Below are 22,429 nucleotides of genomic sequence, written 5' to 3'. Positions count from 1 at the left end.
CGCGAGTGCTAATCTTCGGGGACAGGAGGCGTGGTGTGATGTGGTCTGCATCTTAAGCAGACTGAAGAGGCTGTTTCGGGAGAACAGACTCAGGAGGAAAGAGTGAAGGGAGGGGACCACTCAGGGGGCGTGGGGTCATGGTGACCTTGGACACCAGATGCTAACAGTGGACAGAGGGGCTGACTGTCCCATCTCACCACCTAAGTCCTGGTGTAACTAAAAGACCCTTCTTTTTTTTAAAGATTTATTTATTTATTTATTTGACAGACGGAGATCACAAGTAGGCAGAGAGGCAGGCAGAGAGAGGGGGGGAAGCAGGTTCCCCGCTGAGCAGAGAGCCCAATGTGGGGCTCGATCCCAGGACCCTGGGATCATGACCTGAGCTGAAGGCAGGGGCTTTAACCCAGTGAGCTACCCAGGTGCCCCTAAAAGACCCTTCTTAAGGTACTAGATGGTGGTGCAAGATCTCACTACTGATGCCACCTCAAGTGCTTCCTGTATTAAGGCCCATGTCTGTTTCACTCATCCTGCTGTCCCTGCGCGGGGCCCAGAACTCAGCAGGCAGTCGCACCGCTGGGGAAACCCTTGCTGGTCCCGGGCACCTCAGACACTAGAAAGCCACACACCTGCAGCAGATCGCACACATCCCTCATGCGGTCTAGTCTCCTGCCCAACTACTCATCACAGCCTGGCCTATTAATAATGCATCTTTGCCGGGAGGGCCTCTTAGAACCTTACCCTACTGTCACATCGGCTCAGTGATGTGTTTTGGCAAGAACTCAAAGTCAAGAAGGGCATGGGAGCGGATGCCTCCGCCAACAAGCGGCCCAGAAAGCGCGGGGACCAGCTTTTCACACTGCCCGCTCCGAGTCACCTCTTCCCCACCTCGGGTCACCGTGGGAGGAGGCCACATCTGCTGCATGTGGACCGCAACGCAGTCTACTCCTACTCCGGGCCAGAGCATCACGAGCCTCCTGCGGGTTACTATGGAGATGGGATGTCAAGTCCCCACGGGGAAAGGGTGAATGAGCGTCATGGGCTGAGGGGCCAAAAGGCCCAGAACCAGGCAGAATGGGGATTTCCGGGCTCCCAAAGGGCTCTGAGAGTGGCGGAGAGAGGAGAAGCAGCTGGGTCAGCAGCCGGGGGTGCAGCGACTGAGGGCAGCACCCTATGTCGCATAACCCACAGCCACATGCCAGGGAGTTCCAGAGAGCAGACCCTGACTTAAAGCACCACTTGGGGCTGGGAGAGAGGCCAGCAGCTCCCCCCCACCTCCCTGGGCTCACAGCCATGTCTTCCCAGGGAAGCACTCGCACCGGCGCACACTTCTGCAGTTAAAGCATGCCTAAACGTGCCTGGCACCACGCCTGATCTCTTTCAGCAGGAAAGTTTGGCCACAGAGAGGTTAAGTGAAATCTCTAGAAAGAGACCAAGACTCCGGCTGCACCGTAGTTGGGGTCCCCTGGGCCACCCTCCGCTTGGGACGAGAGACTCAATTCTGTAAGCTTGAGGAATTGAATATTTTCCCCTTCGTTCCAGGTCATCTGGAGCACCGGGCTCTTACAAGGCTGACTCATGAGGCAGAATGCTAATTCATTTTTGTCCCATTATAAATGGTCACCTTCCCCCAGAAGAGCATAGCAGTGTAAACTCCGGAGTAAGGCAGGCCTGGGATTGAATCTGGTTCTGCGGTTTATTGGCTGAGGGAGCTGGGGAAGTGACTTGAACTCTCCAAGCCTCAAATGCTTTACCTGTAAGAGGGGAATGATGACTCTAGAAACTTTACAGGGTTGCCACAGGGAGTAAATGAAGTGATGTGCAGAAGCTTAGCCCAGGGCCTGACACATGGAAAGTCAATTAGAATAACCTGTTAACTGCACAGACTTCTGCCCCAGGAGACCAAAATAATGACTGGAGACACATTTAGTCTATGTGTACACACTTCTGAGTACTACTACATGCCCGTTCTTCTCTGGACACTAAGTTTGCAGGGGTGAATAAAACCAGCGTGATCTCTGCCTTCATGGAGCTTACAGTCCAATGGGTAATATTAGCATGAAACAAATAAGCATACTAATAAACCCAGAGTAAGACACTGTGATATGAGATTTGAAAGCAGTGAAGTGAGGTTATAAGAGAGTAAAGGACTGAGGTATGTGCCCAGTGAACAAGTTCAAAAACAGAGCAAAAAATGCAAGGTCTCCAGAGTCAGGATTTCCCTCAAAGTATGTTTAACAACAACAACAACAACAAAGTGAGTAGTGGGGGCTGTGATGTGCTCAAATTGATTGGAAGCTTGGCATACTGCAGGACTTCTCAGAGCCTTAGCTCGTACATCTCCCCAAGGCAAAAGCAGCAGGCAGCCTTTCCCAACATGTTTGATCCAGAATCCTTGCTTTATGGAGCAACTCACAGGTGTTCTTTGTCACATACTTTGAGAAGCGTCATCTCAGCTCATCAATGTTGATGTTCATCAATGTTGAACTCATGATGCATGATGAACTCATGTTCACTCCAGGGATGTGTCTGTTCTGAAAACAGGGACTTGTCAGTAGCACCAGGCTATGCCTTCCCCAGGACAGTGCAGGTAAAGAACACAAGGTCAATTCTCGCTCTCTGCCAAGAACTCCTCTGCTCTGTCATGGCACCAATATTCACGATGGACAAGCCCAGTGAATGAGATCCTATGCATTCGGTTATATTTGGCTTGGTGTCTACTGATGAGGTGTGGGAAGGACCCATTCACTCCAGTTCATCTTTTAGGGTGGGTGACCCCCTGCGAGAGATCACCTCACTCATTTTACCTCAATTCCTGTCTGGTGGAATTAAAAAATTTTTTTAAAAATTTATTTATTTGACAGACAGAGATCACAAGTAGGTAGAGAGGCAGACAGAGAAAGAGGAGGAGGCAGGATCCCAGCTGAGCAGAGAGCCTGATGTGGGGCTCGATCCCACGACCCTGGGATCACGACCTGAGCCAGAGGCAGAGGCTTTAACCCACTGAGTCACCCAGGCGCCCCTGTCTGGTGGAATTTTAGAGGATGGAGTTTTCTGAGCCTATTCCCAAATTGCAGACCGGGTGGTGCCACACCTGGGGAGGGACCAAGTGCGCCACAGAGGGATTGGGCTTGGAGTCAGTTACAAATAAACTCCACTGTAACCAGCTGGGCAAGGCAAGGCATATCTTCATCCATAAAGGCAAGGCCAGCAAGGCATTTCCTCATCTATAAAGTCAGAATCACAACATCTCTTCAACTGTGGTATGGCGCACTCTGTCTTGAACACAATGGCTTCCATGTCAGAACGAGCACACGCGTAAGCATAAGGCCCCTCAGGAAATGACACTAATACTCTCCCCCAAGAAGCTCCTACTCCAGCTCAGCAGACAAACCAGTATATCAGAGCAATCGGGAAACAATGAGACAATTACACGCTGATCTGCTAGGATTAACAAATGGTACGTCCTGATTTCAGCTCCTGACTAATTTTCTGTGATAACCTTGAGAATAAGATAATAGAATTTGGACTGACTATTCTTCCTGACAGGTGAACTCGGGAGCTGTTGAACAACATCACCTAAAGACTACTGACATGTCTGCTGAATAAGTGAATAAACTTTGGGCAGGGCGTCAAATGGTAAAACCAAAGAGCTCGTTTCTGGGCCTGTCGTGGTCAACATTTTTTGGCAATGACGGTGAAGGAAGGTGTAAAGGAGAATCTTATCAGATCTGCAGGTCACACAACGTTGGGAGAGACCGTTAATATGGTAAATGTGCTCATCTACATTTTGACAGGCAAGGATATAGGGCCCAAACCACAAGACGGGATTCAACAGAAATAAATGTAAAATGCTGAAATTTGCCTTTAAAAAGTGTAGACGGGCAGGATACGGGGAACTCAGCATGGCAGAGACCCGTGCAAATAAAAAGGCACTACGCGCATGTGCTTTCGACTAACTAAATGTTGAAAAGGACCCAATAATGTAACACAAGTACTTAAAATACAATGTAGGGGGACGCCTGGGTGGCGCAGTGAGTTAAAGCCTCTGCCTTCAGCTCGGGTCATGATCCCAGGGTCCTAGGATCAAGCCCCGCATTGGGCTCTCTGCTCAGTGGGGGGCCCGCTTCCTCCTCTCTCTCTGCCTGTCTCTCTGCCTGCTTGTGATCTCTGTCTGTCAAATAAATAAATAAAATCTTAAAAAAAAATACAATGTAGGATCATATGAAGAAGGGAAAGTCTGTATACCATGAAGTTTCTCCCTTCCCTCCCACCCCCAGCCAGTGCATGAGAAATTGCAAGGACTCTTTTGATAAGCAGAAGATTGAAAGAGGAAACCTAGATCCAAATGACTGCAGAAAGGGCCTATTCCCAGCTTGGAAGTGTCCAGCACAAGAGTGGCCCTAGGGTGACAGGTTAGAGCTCTGCAGGGACAGGGGCAGCTCAGCAGACTCCTACCCCCTCAGCCATGGCCTGGCAGCAAATCATGTAGATGCCTACCTGCAGGTGGGAGGTTGGTGGCCAGAAAGGTGGGGCAGTACCTAGGGCGAGGGATGAGGGATGGGGTATGTAGCCAAGGTCCAGGAGCCCTGGAGGATTCAAAGCCGAGAGAAGGAATGCCTGAAGCATCTTTCCCCATGACACACCTGCGATCATCTCTCTCACAGAAAGGCTGAAGTGACAGGTGCATCCCTAACAGACAGGTGACAGAACATTCAGTGCAAATATAGTCCCTTCACAAGAAACCCTGGCTGTTTGCAGAACACCAATGCCACCGAAGAAAACCAAGTGCAACAAACAGAACCTCCTGCCCAGGGAAACCGTTCACAGAGCCAGCAGAATAAGCCATGAATGAGAACATGCATATTTAATATCTTCAGAAAGAGGCAGAATATTGGCTCTGCCAGGAGAGATTTGAAACATCACTGAGCCAAAAGTCAGCAGGTGGATCCAAGTTGCAGAATGGACAGAGCTCAGGACCGAATCAGTGAGCTGGATGATCGAACTGAGGAATTCTCCCAGAATCCAGAAAAACGGGGCAGGGTGGGGGGGTTGTTTGCTGAACAGAATGAAAGAAAAGTCAAGAGAAATGGAAGCTAGAGCCAGGTGAGCCAACATTTCTCTTACTGGTGACCCAGAAGGAGAAAATGAAAAGAATGGAGAGGAAGATAAACTCTAAGACATTGTAGGGGAAAAAAAAAAAAACAAAAAAACCCTCCAGAATTGAAAAGAGATGGGAGGCCTCAGCTAACAGGACACACAAATTGCCAGTAAGATAAAGGAAAAAAGACCACATTTACCTTGTGATGAAGCTCAGAACACCAGACTCACACAGAAAAGTCCTAAAAGCTGACAGAGATATATTGCCTACAAAGACACAGAATCAGAGGGACCAACTGCAGTACCAGATACAAGAAGACAATGGGGACAACATCTTTATAGTTCCAAGAAAAAATACTTTTAAAACTAGAATTCTATGTTCAGTTAACAATGACTCAAGTGTAAAAAAAGGAAAAGAAACACTTTGCACACATACAAGGACTCAAAACATTTACCGTGCATGGACCTACAATGAAAAAATTACCAAGCAATGGACCTCAGTGAGGAGGAAAGAATTTCAAGGGGGAAGAAACAATGGTACCTACATGCTATGATCTGAATTGTGTCTGCAAAATTCATGTTTTTTTTTTTTTTAAAGTAGTTTCCATGTCCAGTGTGGAGCCCGGAGTGATTTGAGCCCACAACCCCGAGATCAAGACTTAAGCCAAGATCAAGAGTCAGATGCTTAACCGACTGAATCACCTAGGTGCCCTGCAAAATTCATATGTTAACGTTCTCCAGCCCCTGTACCTTGGAATGTATGTGTATTTGAAGACAGCTCTTTAAAGAAGTGATTCAATTAAAATGAAACCATTAGGATGGGATTCTAATAAGAATGGAAAAAGTATTCCATACGAATAATAACCAAAGAGAACTGGAGGGGTGGGGCAGCTTTCCCAATATGAGACAAGATAGACTTAAGTAATAATTGTTATAAGAGACAAAGACATTATATATTGTAAAAGGGCTGATTAATTAGATACAACAATTATACACATATACGCACCTAATAACAGAGCCCCAAATTACATAAAGAAAAAGAATTAGAGGGAGAAATGGTTCTACAATAACAGCTGGATACTTTAATAACCCACTTCCAATAATGAACAGAATAACCAGATAGATCGATGAGAAACAATGATGAGGGGTGCCTGGGTGGCTCAGTCGGTTTAGGCGTCTGACTCTTGATTTCGGCTCAGGTCATGATTTCAGGGTTGAGATATGGAGCCCAGCTCTGGGCTCCGTGCTGGGCATGGAGTCTGCTTAAGATTCTCTCTCCCTCTGCCCCTCACCCACCTCTTAAAAAAAAAAAAAGAAAAGAAATGACAATGAGCAAACCATTATAGGAAAAAAACAGAAGAAAAATACCTGACCAATTCTACAAAAGGCAGGAGGCTAATAAGTCTTGAGAAATGGGAACCATGAGATGAAGTACTGAGAGTAAGTCCAGTGTGTCATAATTTACAGTAAATATAAAAGGGTTTAGGGGCACCTAGGCGGCTCAGTGGGTTGAAACCCCTGCCTCTGGCTCAGGTCGTGATCCCAGGGTCGTGGGATCGAGCCCCACATTGGGCTCTCTGCTCAGTGGGGAGCCTGCTTCCTCCCATCTCTCTCTGCCTGCCTCTCTTCCTACTTGTGATCTCTGTCTGTCAAACAAATAAATAAACATCTTTAAAAAAAGGGTTTATGAGAAAACAGAATTCAAGGGGAAAAACGTTAAAAGGAACAAAGAAGATTTTTACGTGATTAAGAGGAACCATCAACCACCATGAATGTTTATGCGCCTCATAACACAGCTTTGAAGCACATAAAGCAAACTAAGAAAAATAGAAGAAGTTGGCAAAGACACTGCCCCCATAAGAGATTTCATAGAGTCCTGGAGAAAAGACCAGTAAGTACAGTTGCAGAAGATCAAAAATAATGAACAGGTTTGCTGTAATGGATCTTCAGAATTCTGTATCCAACAGACAGGGAAGACAGGTTCTTCTCAAATACACATAGAAATTTTACAAAAATTTACCATGTATTAATTAGGCAACAAAGGAAATTTCAAGCCAACGAAAAGCAAAAATAACATAGGGCATATTTGCTGGTGAAAATATAAAAATTAAAAAAAATGGCCAGAGACTCCCATTTCCAACCTATATACCCCCAAAATACAAAAACATAAATTAAAAGCTATTGAAAAAGGAACAGTAATGAGAACTTTAACTGCTAGAATTGATAGAAGACTGAGCAAGGTGACCAGATACAGGATCAACTTGTATCTCTCCAGATATTAAAACGTATCATAAAATAATAGGCCACAGAGGCACAGATGCAGATAATTAGATCAATGAACAAAAGTCTAGCAAACAACTCAACTATGTGCAGAAATTAAGTGCATGAGTAGGGTGGCGCTCCAAATCCAGGCAGAGAATTAAAGGAGTGTTCAATGACTGTTGGAATAATTTGCTAACAATTTGGAGAAAACTCTACTCCTCCCTTGCCCCCACTGCCAAAATGATTTGTGGGTAGATTAATGACTTAAAAATTAAATAATGAATTCTGAAAGTATTAGAAGAACCAAAATATGCCTATGACCTTGGGATCGGGAAGGCCTCCCCAAACAAGGCATAATGTGCTAATGTCATTTGGGAAAAGATTGATGTGTCTGAGTCCATCATAATTTAAAACTTCCGTATGATGGAAAACAGTGCAACCAAGTTAAAAATGTAGGCTATGGTCTAGGAAAGCATCTGTAATGTATGAAAGAAAGATTAATGCAGAGGATCAATAAAAAACAGATGAGGAACGGAGCAGAAGGAAAGTGAACCTGCAAGTCACAAAGGTTTCCGTGATCAATAAACATGAAGCCATAATTAGGCTCTGAAAACCCGCTGAAACAATGAGATCTCCTTCCGCACCTGACTTTCTTCCGCTACAGAACAGGAACAATGAAAATGACCCTACCTCACAGGGTTGCTATGGGATTCACTGAGCTTATATAAATATATAAGTAGAGATTCTGGAGTAGTGCCCGGAACACAGTCAACCGTCCATAAGCATTAGTGACTATTATTGTCTTTTGCATGTTTTAGCAATCTGAGTGTCAAGAATGTTAGATCTTGATAATACAAAGTTTTGGTAAGGATACAGGAAGAAAAAAAAAACTCTCACACTGTCTTGGTAGAATATAAGTTGGTCCAGCCAGCTTTGGTTGGATGATTTGGGGATAACCATTCACACATACAGTGATTGTAGCCTACATCCAGGAATTCCCTGTTGTAAATTACGTTAAGTAAAACATGGGGCTTTCATACCACAGGAGACCTTGCTGGCATTCGTGAGAACAGAGTAGAGCTTAAACTATGGACAGCCCCACTTTCATCAGGGGAACGCCCCAGGACTGACCATATGCTTGTACACAGGGATGTCATAGCTTTGTCTACACTGCTTGAAAAACTTAAAAGAATGGCTTCACGTATGAATTTTTAGAAATGCAAATAAATAAAATACAAAACCAAACCAAACGCCAGTGAAATCTTTGGTTACTTTATCATGGAGTGAGTAGGGTATCCAGAGTATAAGAAGCAACAGCCTCTCCCCCTGTGTGGTGGGAGAGCCAGATGTCTGTGATTCTGAGACCAATCAGAGTACCATGCTCAAAGAGACATTCAGGACCAGAGTGCGCTATCTCTACGATACTTCCCCATTTGCCCAGTACAACCCGGTTCCTGCCAATTGCCCTAGTGTAATTATGAACAGTGTCTCTTCTTTCAATCAAGAGTTCCCTGGTTTGATGTAAAGAAGTTCTCCCAAAAACAAAAATAAAAACCGCAGGCACGATTCTCCCCAAACAGGTGTGGGATCTGAATACGGAACAAATAGTGATGAAAGGACTCAAAGAAGACCCAAATGAATGAGGAGACATCTGGTGTTCAAGGATGAAAAAACTCAACCTGGTAAAGATATGAATTCTTGCCAAACGGATCTATATATTTAATCTGATTTCAGTAAAAAAAAAAAAAAAATCACAGCAGGATATTTTGTAGATAGAGATAAGCTAGTTCTAAAATTTATATGGAAAGGCAAAGAAACGAGAATGATTGAGACAATTTGAAAACCTAATTTTGAAACTATTATAAACCTAGAGTTGTCAACAGGGGAAGGAGTGGACTTAGATCAGAGGAACAGAAGAGAGTCCAGAAATAAACCCACAGAAATAAGGCCAAGAGATTTATGACAAAGGTTCAAAGCTACTCAATAGAAGGGTGGTCTTTTCAATAAATGGTGAGGAAATAATTGGGCATCCCTACACGAAAACATGAACTTCCACATAAAATTCCACATTGTCTAAAAATTAATTCAAAATTGATCCTGTATTTAAGAATACAATGTGCAACTGTATAACCTTTAGGAAAAAACAGAAAATATCTGTGACCATGGGTCAGACAGAGTTCTTAGACAAGACACCAAAAGCAGAGTCCACGAAAAGAGAAATGGACAAGTGGGACTTTCCGAAAATCGCAAACTTGGCAAAAGACAGTATTAAAAGGATGAAAGAGAAGATACTGATTGGGAGGATATGATTGCTCATCACCTGTCCCACAGAGCACTTGTGTCCAGAATATCATAAACTACCCAGGAAGAAAAGGGACTCGTTGTTGATATCCACAATAATGTGGATGAACGTCACAGCCATTATGCCGGATGGGGTGTCTGGGGTGCTCCGTCGGTGAAGCATCAGCCTTCCGCTGGAGTCATGATCCTGGGGTCCTGGGATCAAGTCCTGCGTCGGGCTCTCTGCTCAGCAGCAAGTCTGCTTCTCCCTCTCTCTCAAATAAATAAATAAAATCTTAAAAAAAATTATGTTATGCTGGGTGGAGGAAGTTAGCCTCCAAAATTTCACGTATATGATGTTCTTCAAAAGAGAAAGTATAGTGTCAGAACACATCAATGGTTGGTTGGCAGGGCTGGGGTGAGGGGAGGATGTTACCGATTTGAGGGAATTGTTTTGGGGGCACAGAGCGGTTCTCAATGTGGATTATGGCGGTGGTCACCTGAATCCACATATACACTGAAAATCAAGGAACGACGCAGCAAAGGGCGTTGATTTTTTGTATGTTAATTGAAACAAAGAGCGTCGTGATTTGACAGGAAGGGATACAGTCATCCTAACCATCCAGGGAAAGGACGAGTTGGTGATCAGTGTGAAAATCCCAACAGGGACAGTGGAGGGGACTGGTCCATACCTACAAACCATGACTAAGCTGTCTGCCTGCCTGTGACCCTCTCCTCATCAGCTGTGGCCTCTCACACATCCCCACACAGGAGCCCTGCCTCACCTACAAGGGTGGCTCCCGCTGCCTCTAAGAGTCCACGATTTCCTCCTTCTCATGGAGATGAAATTCACACAACAGGAAATTGACCGCTTCAAGCGCACAGTTTAGCGGCGTTTTACACGTTCCCCGTGTTGTACAAGCACCTTTACCTGGTTCTAAACGCCCTCCACAGTCAGGTCCTCCCCCCTCCCAGCCTTGGGCAACTGCTGGTTTGCTTTTCTGTCCCCGTGGAATTGCCTATCCTGGACGTTTCATGTAAGTGGAAGGAGCGGGGCTCTTTCGTGCCTGGCTGTCCTCGCACCAGGCGTGTGGACACCATTCCTTTTCATGGCTGATTAACAGTCCATTGTCTGAATTTACCACATTTTGTTTATCCCTTCCTCTGCTAACGTGTACTACTTGGGTTATTTCCACCATTTGGCTCTTGCGAATAGTGTTCCCGCGAACATCTGCATACAAGTTGTGTGAACACCTGTTCCCAATTCTTGTGGGGGGCTCACCTAGGAGTGGAATTGCTGGGTCTTACGGTAACTCACTGTTTAACCTTTTGAGGAAGTGCCAAAGTGTTTTCCACACCAGCTGCACCATTTCTCACCCCCCCAGGATTTTGCTTTTAATCACAAAATGCATTAGAAGTTCAGAGGAGGGAGGCACCTGAGTGGAGGATGGCACCCAGCAGAGGTTCCACGGGGCCCGAGACAGATTGCAGGACGGGTGGCCTACATGGGCACAGAGGACAGCCAGGCAGCACAGGGAGGGAGCCCAGGCTGAGCCCCAGAGGTGGGGACAGGTCTGGCCGCCATCTACGTCATCAGCTCAGTTGAGTACCCACATTAAGTTGCAGGAAGTTTACTGGATGGGTGGGTTGAGGGCACTTTAGCGGAGACTGGGCTCTGGCTTGGGATCCAATCCCTGTCACCCATGTCCCTTGGCTTCTAAGCAGATCGTGGGAATCTGCAGTAAAAGGCGGACTAGACTGGACAGAGTGTGGGGGGCCTTGTAATGAGGTCATTCTTTTGTCCTGACCCCCAAATTACAGAGGCAGGATACCCAGACGTGTCATTCATCAGCTTCCAACTACCATAAAAGAGATGTGCCAAGTGGGGAAAATACCAAACTAGATTTAGCATGCAGTCAAACCGGGAATCAGCCGGCTCCTGCTTCTCCTCTCTCTCTCTGACTTTAAAATGAACTCCCAGGAGCTTCCACAGTGGGTCTGGAAGGCCAACTAAAAAAAAAAAAAAAAAAAAAAAATCAGCTCAGCTCCGTGTTCACCCAGCAGCTCCACGGTAATGGGGAAGGACACTGGGGAACCATGGGATGGATGCGTATTTGGGGCTGACGCCACAGTCAGGTCTAATATCTGCTACATCACTGCTTCTGGTATCCAGAGGAGAGCGTCTGGTTCCCTGTCTTGGGCTGTCACCCACGTCGGGGCAGGAAGTCACATCAGAGGAGGCAGACGTCAGCAGGGCCCCTGTATCAGTATCACAGACCAGGCGGCTGGGATGGCAGAATTTGATTCTGTTCTAGGTCTGAAGCCTGAAAGTCCAAGATCAAGGTGTTGGCAGGTTCAGTTCCTTATGAGGCCTCTCTCCTTGCCGTGCAGACGACCGTGCTCTCCCTGTGTCCTCCCCACGGTCATCCCCCTGGGTGTGTCTGTGTCCTGATCGTCTCATCTCAGGACTGCACCGGTCAGACTGGATTAGGGCTCACCCTACTGACCTCACTTTACCTTAACGACCTCTTTCAAGGCCCTGTCTCCAGACACAGTCCATTCCAAGGTCCTGCAGGTGAGGATTTCAACAGGTGAGTTTTGGCGGAGGAGCACCACTCAGCCCAGAACGCCCCATGGTGCCTTTCACCCTGGAGCCAGCCCCCTCCTCAGCTGGCTGAGTCAGGCCACTCTAGTGAGCAGCACGTCCAGACTCAGATTCCAGAACCTGCTCAGGAAGTTGGTGAGTGTGCTGAGGACCTGTTACTTCGGAGAACAACCCCAGGCACCAGTTCCCCGTGGGAGGCATGTGGGAGTCTCAACCACCAGCACAGCACCAGGAATGAAAACTCCCAGTATCTCAGGGGAAACTCAGGTGCTTCGTCCAGCAGGCAGAGGAGAGAGACTGTGCGTCCCGGAGAACCCAGCTCTAGGACGGTCTGTCCTCCACTAATGAACCCGAGTCTGCGTTAGGGCAAGGCTCGTTGAAAAATCAGAATGTAGATGCGGAGGGGAGGTTGTGGGATGTTGGGGAGCCTGTTTTGCCTCTGTGGGGCTGGGGCTACCCTGCTCACTAGCGGCGATGGACGGGCCCTTCAACCTGTTGCTCAAACAGGACGTCTGCAGGGCAGGATGAGAATGTCTGGGGAGAAACTTGCAGAGGATGCCACTCAATGGTACCCTGGTCACGGGTTTCTTCCCACATCAGTCCTGGGTCCTGCTGTGGATCCTGGATGAAGTGATCGAGTTCAATTTGTCTACTTTGTCATGGGGGCCAAGCTTGGCCAGGAAAACCCTGAGTGCTTCGACTGAATCAAAGATCCCAGGAAACAAAGCTCCAGGACTTTTACCACGAGTCCAAGCCTCTGACTCCAATAATGCTGTTGCTCATTAGCTGTGCGTAAATTACATTAATTAAATGCCCAGAAATCTACTCTCTGCCCTCAGGGCTGCTTGTGATTCTCTAGAATGTTTCTCAGTGCCAGGCTGGGAACTTCCCAAGGCCATGGCTGTTTCTCACTATCTTTGCATCTCTTGGATACCCCTGGCTCTCACCTGTGAAGCTTCTAGAACACGATGCTTGATGCTTGGGGTGCTGCCCCAAATAAGGATGTGACCAGTCGTGGTGTGGCCCAGGAAGAGTGAGTTTTGGAAGCTGGTTCTAACACGGAGGTTGAGAAGCACTACAGCAGAGCTCCTGGTCTGAACAGAGATCCAAGTGGAAAAGGAAGAAGGAGCCAGGACGCGAGAGGGAGCAGGGCCAGGAGAAGGGGCCAATGTGGGGCCCAGTGGAGTCAGAGGCTCGGACTCATGGTAGAAGTTCCAGAACTTTGTTTCCTGGGATTTGGATTCACTGAGCTGTGCCTCTTGAAATCTGTTGTGTGTAGATATCACCAGGGGCTCTTGTAGAAACAGCTTGGAGGGTCTGGGGTGGGGCCTGGGAGCCTGGATTTCTAACAAGCGCCCGAGAGATGTCAGTGCTAATGGTCTGAAGACCAACGTTTGAGAACCAGGAGAAAGGGGCACCAGGAGAGAAGTTGTCAGCAAATACAGAGAGAGAGAAGGAAAAAGAAAATACTTAAAATGCTTCACGTTGGATTTCCAGTTATATGCCTACATAATTCCCTCCTGACATGGCACCGATCTGACAGTAAAGGAACGAAACACACGGACACGCGTGTGTGTGTTCACATGGACACAGAGAATGGAAGGGACCGGGGCAGCTGAGACCCATCAACAAAGTTTTGGAGATGGAAAGCAGACAGAGACTACCACTTCTGGGAAGACTACATGGTCTAAAACATTCCCACCATAATAGATCGAAAATGCCAGAGAAAGTCTTTCAGAATGTTAATTAAAGTACATAATGGATCCCGTAAGACCATAAGTGAAGTCCTCAGGGGCTGGGAGCAAAACCAGAGCAGGAGCTACAGAAGTTAGGGAGGAAACACTGGGGTTGGGCTGTCCGGCAGCCTCTGCTGAGCCCAGGTGAGCCAACTTGGGGCCAGCTGGCGATGGGCACTTAGACCGGAGACCCTCACCTACAGTACAGGACCCCTGATGGGCTGTATTCCCAGAGATGTGATGGATTTTGAAAGCTCAGGTGGAGGGCCGCCTGGGTGGCAGAGTTGGTTAAGCATCTGACTCTTGATTTTGGCTCAGGTCCTGATCTCAGGGTGGTGAGATCGAGCCCTGAGTTGGTCTCCACGCTCAGTGAGGAGTCTGCTGGAGATTCTCTCCCTCCCCCTCTGCCCCTTCTGCTGCTTGCTTTCTCTTTCTCTAACTAAACAAATAAAATCTTTAAAAAAAGATTTAACATGGGACGCCTGGATGGCTCAGTCGGTTAAGCTGCTGCCTTCAGCTCAGGTCATGATCCCAGAGTCTGGGGATCGAGTCCCACGTCAGGCTCCTTCCTCGAAGGGAGCCTGCTTCTCTCTCTTCCTCTGCCTGCTTATGCGAGCTCTCTCTCTCTCTCTCTCTCTGATGAATAAATAAAATCTTAAAAAAAAAAAAAAAAAGATTTGACAAACTCAGAGACCGCAAGGGAATTCACCCATCTTAGCCTCCGCTGAGAGGCAGGGAATGTCCCTGCTGTGAAACTGTAGCCACCTGTTTCTGGCCAACTTGAGGATTTTCATTCACCTGACTTCCTGGACCAAAACGCACCAAGCGGAGGATTTAGTTTAAATTGTCCTGCACGCTCGTACAGCCGATGGAAATATGTGAACATGACCGTTGCAGAACACGGTTAGTAGGAAAGCGGAAACATGAGTATCTTGCACACCCCCCGCCCAATTCCTCCGTTCCTAGGTGTGAGACCTGACAGACGAGCATGGTCTGTTCACACGGGACACACACGGGAAGCTCATGGCATCAGATCCCCGAAGGGAAGCCATTCTCCTCACGCTCATCAACTACAGGAGAGAGATACGAAGTGGAGTACTATACAGCAAAGTCAGGGAGCACAGCCCCACGGACGGGTCTCCCAGGTGTGTGCTACGTTAAAAAAGGCCAGCTACAACGGAGGAGCCCAGAGCATGAGGTTTGGTCAAGAGAAAACAGAGAGAACCACCCTGTGCTGAGGATGGTTTTGAGCTCGGATGGAGGACATGATCCACAGAAGCAGAGGGGAATTCTGATGTTCGAATCACCTTCCGCTGCCTGGTCACAAACGCTGTTGGGTAATGACTTGCGTTTTGCTCGTATGTACGTCGTACTTCCAAAAAATGTTCCCATGAACCAAACAGACAGCGTGACCCTGCTCCTAGGGGACCCGGGTGTCTGGCAGAAGCAAACCCACATCGTCTTTGAAGAAAACACACACTCTATTCGGGCCTCAACATTTTCCTGCGGAGAACGTTTCAAAGAACGTGGGCTCACGTAAATACGGAGGAAAACTGGTGGTTGCCGAAGACAGAAGGTGGGCAAAGTGGGTGGAGGGGGTGAAGAGGCACAGATGTCCAGTCATAAAATAAATTAATTAATCAAATAGAAGTAAAATTAGTTAATAATTTAAATTTATTTAAATTTAAAGTTTAAATTTAAATAAATTTAAAATTTTAATTTAAAAACTTTTTTAAATTAAAAGAATTTTAATTTAAAAATAAAATAAAATAATTAAATTATTTTATAAATAAAATAAATAAATCCGTTACAGGGATGGTAAGTGCGGAATGGGGAATACAGTCAGTAATGCTGTTGTATGCTCAAAGTGGTGAGCCTTCGGGATTGTTATAACTGATGGATCATGCTGCGATCCAACAATTGAAGCTGTACTTCCATTAAACAATTAAAAATTTTTTAAAGAATTAAATTCAATAAAATTATCTGTAGAACTGCCAAGCCAAATTCTCCTCCTTCTTCTTTTTTTTTGAATTCACAACTGATAGAAATCATTTATGCAATTAAGTGAAACACTTCATGTTTTCCAAAGAAACCAAAACAGGGAACGATTTTTAAAAAGGGATAAAGCAAAGGAAAGCCCGGTCATCAACGGAACAGCAACGGTAGCATCAGACCCACAAGGAATCCAGATGTTAGAGGCTGAACAATGCAGAACGCAGACATATTATCTTTAATATGCTTAAATAATCAAAACGTCCGATATGTTTAAAGAAACTAAATATAAAAAGTAAAGAGCAACTCAAAGCAAATAGGCAGATTTCTAAGTGAACAAAGCCATCATGATTGACATTGAAAACTTCCTGAAGCAAGGGGCTCTCTTTGAAATGACGCAGAGCTGGGGATGTGCCCCAAGGCCCATGGGCGAGGGGAGAAGGGCGACAGGCCGTAAGGAGAGTGCCACGTGCAGAAAATGACATGGAAAGTGTTCACCATCTAAATCTCTATTTTTGCGTGTGTTTGAATAAGTCCTTCATACTATGGTTTTTAAAGCTCTCAAAGGATGGTTCAATGGTAGGACAGATACACCAGAGGGGAGGATTAATCAACTGAAAACAGATATGAAGAAATCACTAGGGGCCCCTGGATGGCTCTGCTGGTTGGGTGTCTGACTCTTGGTTTTGGCTTGGGTCCCGGTCTCGGGGTCCTGGGGTTGAGCCCTGCATCGAGCTCCGGGTTGAGCCCTGCATTGAGCTCCGGGCTGAGCAGGGAGTCTGCTTTTTCCTCTCTCTCTCTGTTCCTCCCCCTGCTCTCTCCTTCTCTCGAATAAACAAATAAAATCTTAAAAAAAAAAAAAAAAGAAATCACTAAGATACCAACTGGCAAGAATTTACCAAGAAGGTGGTGCCTAGAAAGGTGAAAAGACAGAAACTATCAGGGAGGTTGAGGCACGTGGAGGCGCAACAGAAAGGACACCACGTGGGTTTGGACGTCCAGGAGGAGAGACAGCCCTCGAAGGGGGCGTGGTTGAGCATTTTCCAGAACTGAGGAAAACGTGAGTCTCCATATGCAGAATGTATGAGGAATCCCGAGACACAGAAGAGATGTGTCGACCCACACCCATTGCGTTTTGTGGGATGACAGAGAGCAAACACTGTTAAGACAGAAAGCAGCTGTAAGAGAAGCCAGGGAGAAGAAGACCACCTCTGAAGGAACAACAGTCACTCGGGGAGGAGAAAACTGTCAACAAGAAGAGAAACTTCAGGCAGTCGATGGTTCATCCAAGGTACTGAGAAAACGTATCAGCTGACTCGCAACTGCATACTCAGTGCAATTTTATTTCAAGAACAACAGCAAGGGGCACCTGGGTGGCTCAGTGGGTTAAGCCTCTGCCTTCGGCTCAGGTCATGATCTCAGGGTCCTGGGATCAAGTCCCGCATCAGGCTCTCTGCTCAGTAGGGAGCCTGCTTCCCCCTCTCTCTCTCTGCCTGCCTCTCTGCCTACTTGTGATCTCTCTCTGTCAAGTAAATAAATAAAATCTTTAAAAAAAAGAACAACAGCAAAATCGAGGCCATTTTCAGACCAAGAAAAAGAGAGAGTTTATCGCCAACAGACCCTCATTAAAGGAACTTCTAAGGGACATAACTCTGGAAGGAAGAAAAATACTAGGTCTGGAAGCAGAGAGGAATAGTGACCAAAAAAAATGGCAAATATATACATAAATCTAGATAAACATAGAAAACAGAACTAATGATGCCTATTTTGTGGGTTTAAAAATAAGAGAACTAAAATACTGGGGAGCAGTCCATGAACTGGTATGCTCAACATTTAGAAATGAATCCAAAAGTCCTTGCATTTTGGGGGAGGAGAGCAAAGATGTTAGTTGACTTTATAACTTATTAAATACGAATATTTAAATGTCTCCAGTCTCGGGGCGCCTGGATGGCTCAGTGGGTTAATGCCTCTGCCTTCAACTCTAGTCATGATCTCAGGGTCCTGAGATCGAGGCCCTCATTGGGCCCTCTGCTCAGCAGGGAGCCTGCTTCCCCCTCTCTCTCTGCCTGCCTCTCTGCCTCCTTGTGATTTGTCTGTCAAATAAATAAAAAAATAAATAAAATCTTTAAAAAAAAAAAAAGGTCTCCAGTCTCCAGTAAGTGAATAAAAAATGAAGTGTATAACTTTCAAACCAGAAGCCCGTGGGTGAGGGATAGAACTGGGAGGGAAACACAACAAATATCTCAATCCTGAAGGGAAAAAAGTATATATAGATATAGATATAGATATAGATATAGATATAGATATAGGTATATCTATATATTTTTTTTAAGTTGGGGAATAGAAAAAGCACAAAATGAGTGCTTTAACTCAAAAAGATTGTCCAAGTAGGGAAAAAAAAAGTCTAACTACAATAAACAAAATCATGACCAAGTTGGGTTTATCCTAGAAATACAAAATTGCGTAAGTTTAGAAAATAGTATAAAGAGATTTAAGTAAGGGGCACCTGGGTGTTTTAGTCATTAAGCCTCTGCCTTCAGCTCAGGTCATGATCCCAGGGTCCTGGGATCAAGCCCCACATCGGGCTCCCTGCTCAGCAAGAAGCCTGCTTCTCCCTCTCCCACTCCCCCTGCTTGTGTTCCCTCTCTCACCATTTCTCTCTCTGCCAAATAAATGAATAAAATCTTAAAAAAAAGAGATTTGATTAATTAAGAGTAAGGCAGAATTGTACATACTTCAGTAACTGCAGAAACAGCAGCTGATAAGATTTGACATGCGTTCAAGATCAAATATATTTGCAGACTAGGAATGGAAAGGAAATAAATAAACTAATTAAATATATATATATATTTCTCCACAGAAATCCTCCAGCAAACAAAATAGTTAAGAGTGAAAGTCTGAAGTTTTTCCTTCAAGATTGAAATGAAAACACAGATGCTCACTATTACCGCTACTATTTGGTGTCTTGTTCAAGATGCTACACAGCATAGTAAAAATAAAATTAAAAAATACATAAAATATATAAAAATAGAAAATACTTATATAAATATACATAACACACATAAAATATTTATAAATATTTATATATTTTATATAAATATATAAAACATTAATATATACAAATATTTTATAATATATAAAATTCTATATTTCATAATATGATAGTATTATATAATATTAATACTATTAATATAATATAATATATATAATTAATATATAATATAATATAATATATAAATTATATTATTTATATATTTATATAAAATATTTATTTATATAAAAATATTATATTATTATATATTATAATATTATATAATATATATTATATATAATATATATATAACATTTATGTGAAAAACATTTATGTTTTATATATATTATATATAAAGATATTTAAAAAATAAAAAAATAAAAAAAGAATGAAAGAAAGGAAAAAATAAAAGATCTAAGAATTGAGAAAGAAGGGGAAAAATCACTATTATCCCACACAAATGATATTATTATGTGCATAGAAAAACCAAAAAACCTGGAGACTAATTATCAGAACTTAAAAAAGAATTCAGTATCATTCCAATCCCAAGATTAAATATATAGAAAACCCCATGTTCTCTACACTAGTAAAAACATAAATGCTAGGTTTTAAAAAGACACTATACTAGCAAAAACTAAGCAAGACCTTTAGAGAGATTTTTAAAGTTTATTGAAAGACGTTATAGAAGACCTAAAGAAATGGAAAGATAAACCAAATTCACAGACGGAAACAGTATCGGAAAGATGCCCGTTCTCTGCAAATGGATCTGTATATAGATTCGATACAAGTGAAGTCCCAACAGTGTATTTTAGAGAACATCGGGAGCAGGTGCGGGAGGTGCGGGAGGGGAAGCAAGTGATCAAGAAAAATCAAGACACAAGATCAAAGAATGAGGTCAAATGGATTGGTCCTATCAGGCATTAAGATCAAAAGTGAAGCAAAAAGTGATTGAGACTGGTAGCTGCTGGGGCGCCTGGGTGGCTCAGTGGGTTAAGCGTCTACCTTTGGCTCAGGTCATGGTCTCAGGGTCCTGGGATCAAGCCCCGCATCGGGCTCTGTGCTCGGCAGAGAGTCTGCTTCTCCCTCTGCCCCTCCCACCCACTTGTGTGTTCTCTCTCTCTAATAAATAAAATCTTAAAAAAAGAAAAAAAGGTTGGTAGGTATTGGGGGGTGGGTGGAGGGACAGGTGCGTGAGTGAGTACATTTCCTATCTTCTTTAGAATGAATTGTGGTCATGTGACCATGTTCTTTTCAATTCAAGGTGAACAAAAACAGTAGGTCTTCCTCCCAGGACAAGTGCATAATAAACCTCCCATGTGTGCGCTTTTCTGCTCTTTCCCTTCCACTGACCAGGTGAAAACAACACCATGGCCACTGGGTATGGTGGAAAGAGCCTGGTGCCCTGAACGGCAGGGAAGGCAGCTGCCCTCCTAACCTGAAAACCCGCCTTGCGTTTTGCGTGAGAAAAAAACATATACTTTCTGTTAAGACATTGGTATTGTGGGGTCCCCTTGCTCTGCGGTACAGCCGACCCTCAGTACTACACTACAGTAATGAAGGCAGCTTGGTATCGACCTGTGATTTAGGGTAGAAAAAGCTGGATAAATGGCAAATCAACACTTTTCTTGAGAACTAAGAGACTCAGAGAACTAACATCAGAGGAGTGAGGTCACAGGACAAATGGCCACCTTGAGAATGTGAGAGACGGGAGCATATAGCAGGAGGCAGCAACAGAAACCTATTAGAGGGAACAGAAGCTGCTGGTGCCATACATTGGTAGGAACTCTTCACGGTCGTTTTGGCAGATTGCTGGAGGCTGAGTGTAGACCAGTGAGACTGAAAAGCTAGGGGACCTCTCTGTGAAGGGGACACCACAATCTTCTTGGTTTTTCTACCAGGAACCCCACTAAATTCTCAAAGGGAGAACCCCAGGAAGATGCACCTGGTGGCTCTGGCAGAGGGAGATGAAAGGAACCACCTTGAACAGACCCAGGACCTTCTTCACAGCCATAGTCACAGGTAAGGAAGGTGTCAAGGAAACAGACCAAGACACTGTGGCTGGAGGAGGGAGTGGGGCATAGAGGGGAAATCTGTATCCCTGGGGTATCCCAGCCCCAAGGCACAGGCCCACTAAAAGACTGACACTTTATCACACATTCTAGAACATTCCACCACACCAGGAGGCTCCAGGACTACCATGGATTAGAGCTGAAAGGGCTGTAAAAACTCACGCTTTGAGGAGGAGGGAAGCTCAAAGTCAAGAATGGAGACAAAAATAGGGGTCTCCGAGGCAGCAGCAGCTTGATTTGTACCTACAGCTACCGTGGACCTTAAACAGAGCTCAGTCCTGGTCATATGAATGTATATCCTCCCGCTAAAGGCCTCTTTACCTCAGGTTCTATTACTCTCCATGAAAAAGCACAAGGAATGCAAACAGGCAAGAAAAAAAAACAAACACATTTTGAAGTGACAAGGTGGTGATCAGAAGCAGACTCAGGTACGACAAGGGTACTGGAATTATCAGATGGGGAATTTAAAATAACTGTGGTTAACAGGTGGATGGTGCTATTTTTTCCAGTAGTAAAAGTAATAGGCAGATGGGTCACGTAAGCAGAGATGGAAGCTCTCAGTGAGAACCAAGAGGGCAGGCTAGAAGCAAAAAACACAGTATCAGGAATGAAGAGCGCCTCTGAAAAGCTTGTCAAGGCAAAATCAATCAATCAATCAATCCATCAATGCATTTGAATATAGGTTAATATAACTTCCCAAACTGAAATATAGAAAGAGAAAAGATGGGGGAAAAATCAGAACAGAATAAGCAAGAATTATTGGATAATATCAGAGGTGGAGGATACATGTAATTGGATGAGTGGGGGGTGGGGCAGAGAAAAAGAGAAGCAGGAGGAATATTTGAATTAATAATAACCTAGAACTTTCCAGAGCTAATGACACTAAACTGCACAGATCCAGGAAGTTTAGAGAATACCAAGAAGGATAAATAACAAGAAAAACACATCTACAGGGGCGACTGGGCAGCTCAGTCGGTTAAGCATCTGCCTTTGACTCAAGTCGTGATCCTGGGGTCCTGGGATCAAGCCCTGCATCAGGTTCCCTGCTCAGTGGAGAGCCTACTTCTCCCTCTCCTCCCAGCTCATGCTCTCTCTCTCACTCATTCGGTTGCTCTGTACTCTTTCTCTCAAATACATAAAATCTTTTAAAAAATAAAAAGAAAAGAAAAACACACCTACACACATCAGATCCAAACTACAGCAATCCAAAGATGAACAGGAAATCTAGAAAGCATCCTTAGAGGGAGAAAACACCTACAAAGCACTAACGGTAAGAATCACAGTGGTCTCCTTATCAGCCATCATGCAGCGAGAGTGGAGGGCGGTATCCAAGTATCAAGAAAGAAAAAGTTAGCAA

At 44.8% G+C, this 22,429-nt stretch overlaps 1 protein-coding gene across 5 annotated transcripts in view; it reads right to left on the bottom strand.

The window, feature by feature from the left end:
* LOC111145457 (caspase recruitment domain family member 11) overlaps window positions 1–22,429 on the bottom strand; it is a 112,376-nt gene that overhangs the window by 75,288 nt on the left and 14,659 nt on the right. Inside the window, exon 1 of one of the 5 annotated variants that reach the window (XM_022500354.1) lies at window positions 2,434–2,510. The exons of the other annotated variants lie outside the window; for them this stretch is intronic. The gene's annotated coding sequence lies outside the window, so the exon portion shown is untranslated. Of the gene's footprint in view, window positions 1–2,433; window positions 2,511–22,429 lie in introns of those variants that run through there. 5 annotated transcript variants of the gene reach the window in all.

Source organism: Enhydra lutris, unplaced genomic scaffold (genome assembly GCF_002288905.1).
Source record: "Enhydra lutris kenyoni isolate GAN:26980312 unplaced genomic scaffold, ASM228890v2 scaffoldscaffold13, whole genome shotgun sequence".
NCBI classification, from domain to species: Eukaryota; Metazoa; Chordata; class Mammalia; order Carnivora; family Mustelidae; genus Enhydra; species Enhydra lutris.
The sequence above is the reverse complement of the archived record's forward strand: the minus strand, read 5'-3'. Positions and strand labels throughout refer to the sequence as shown.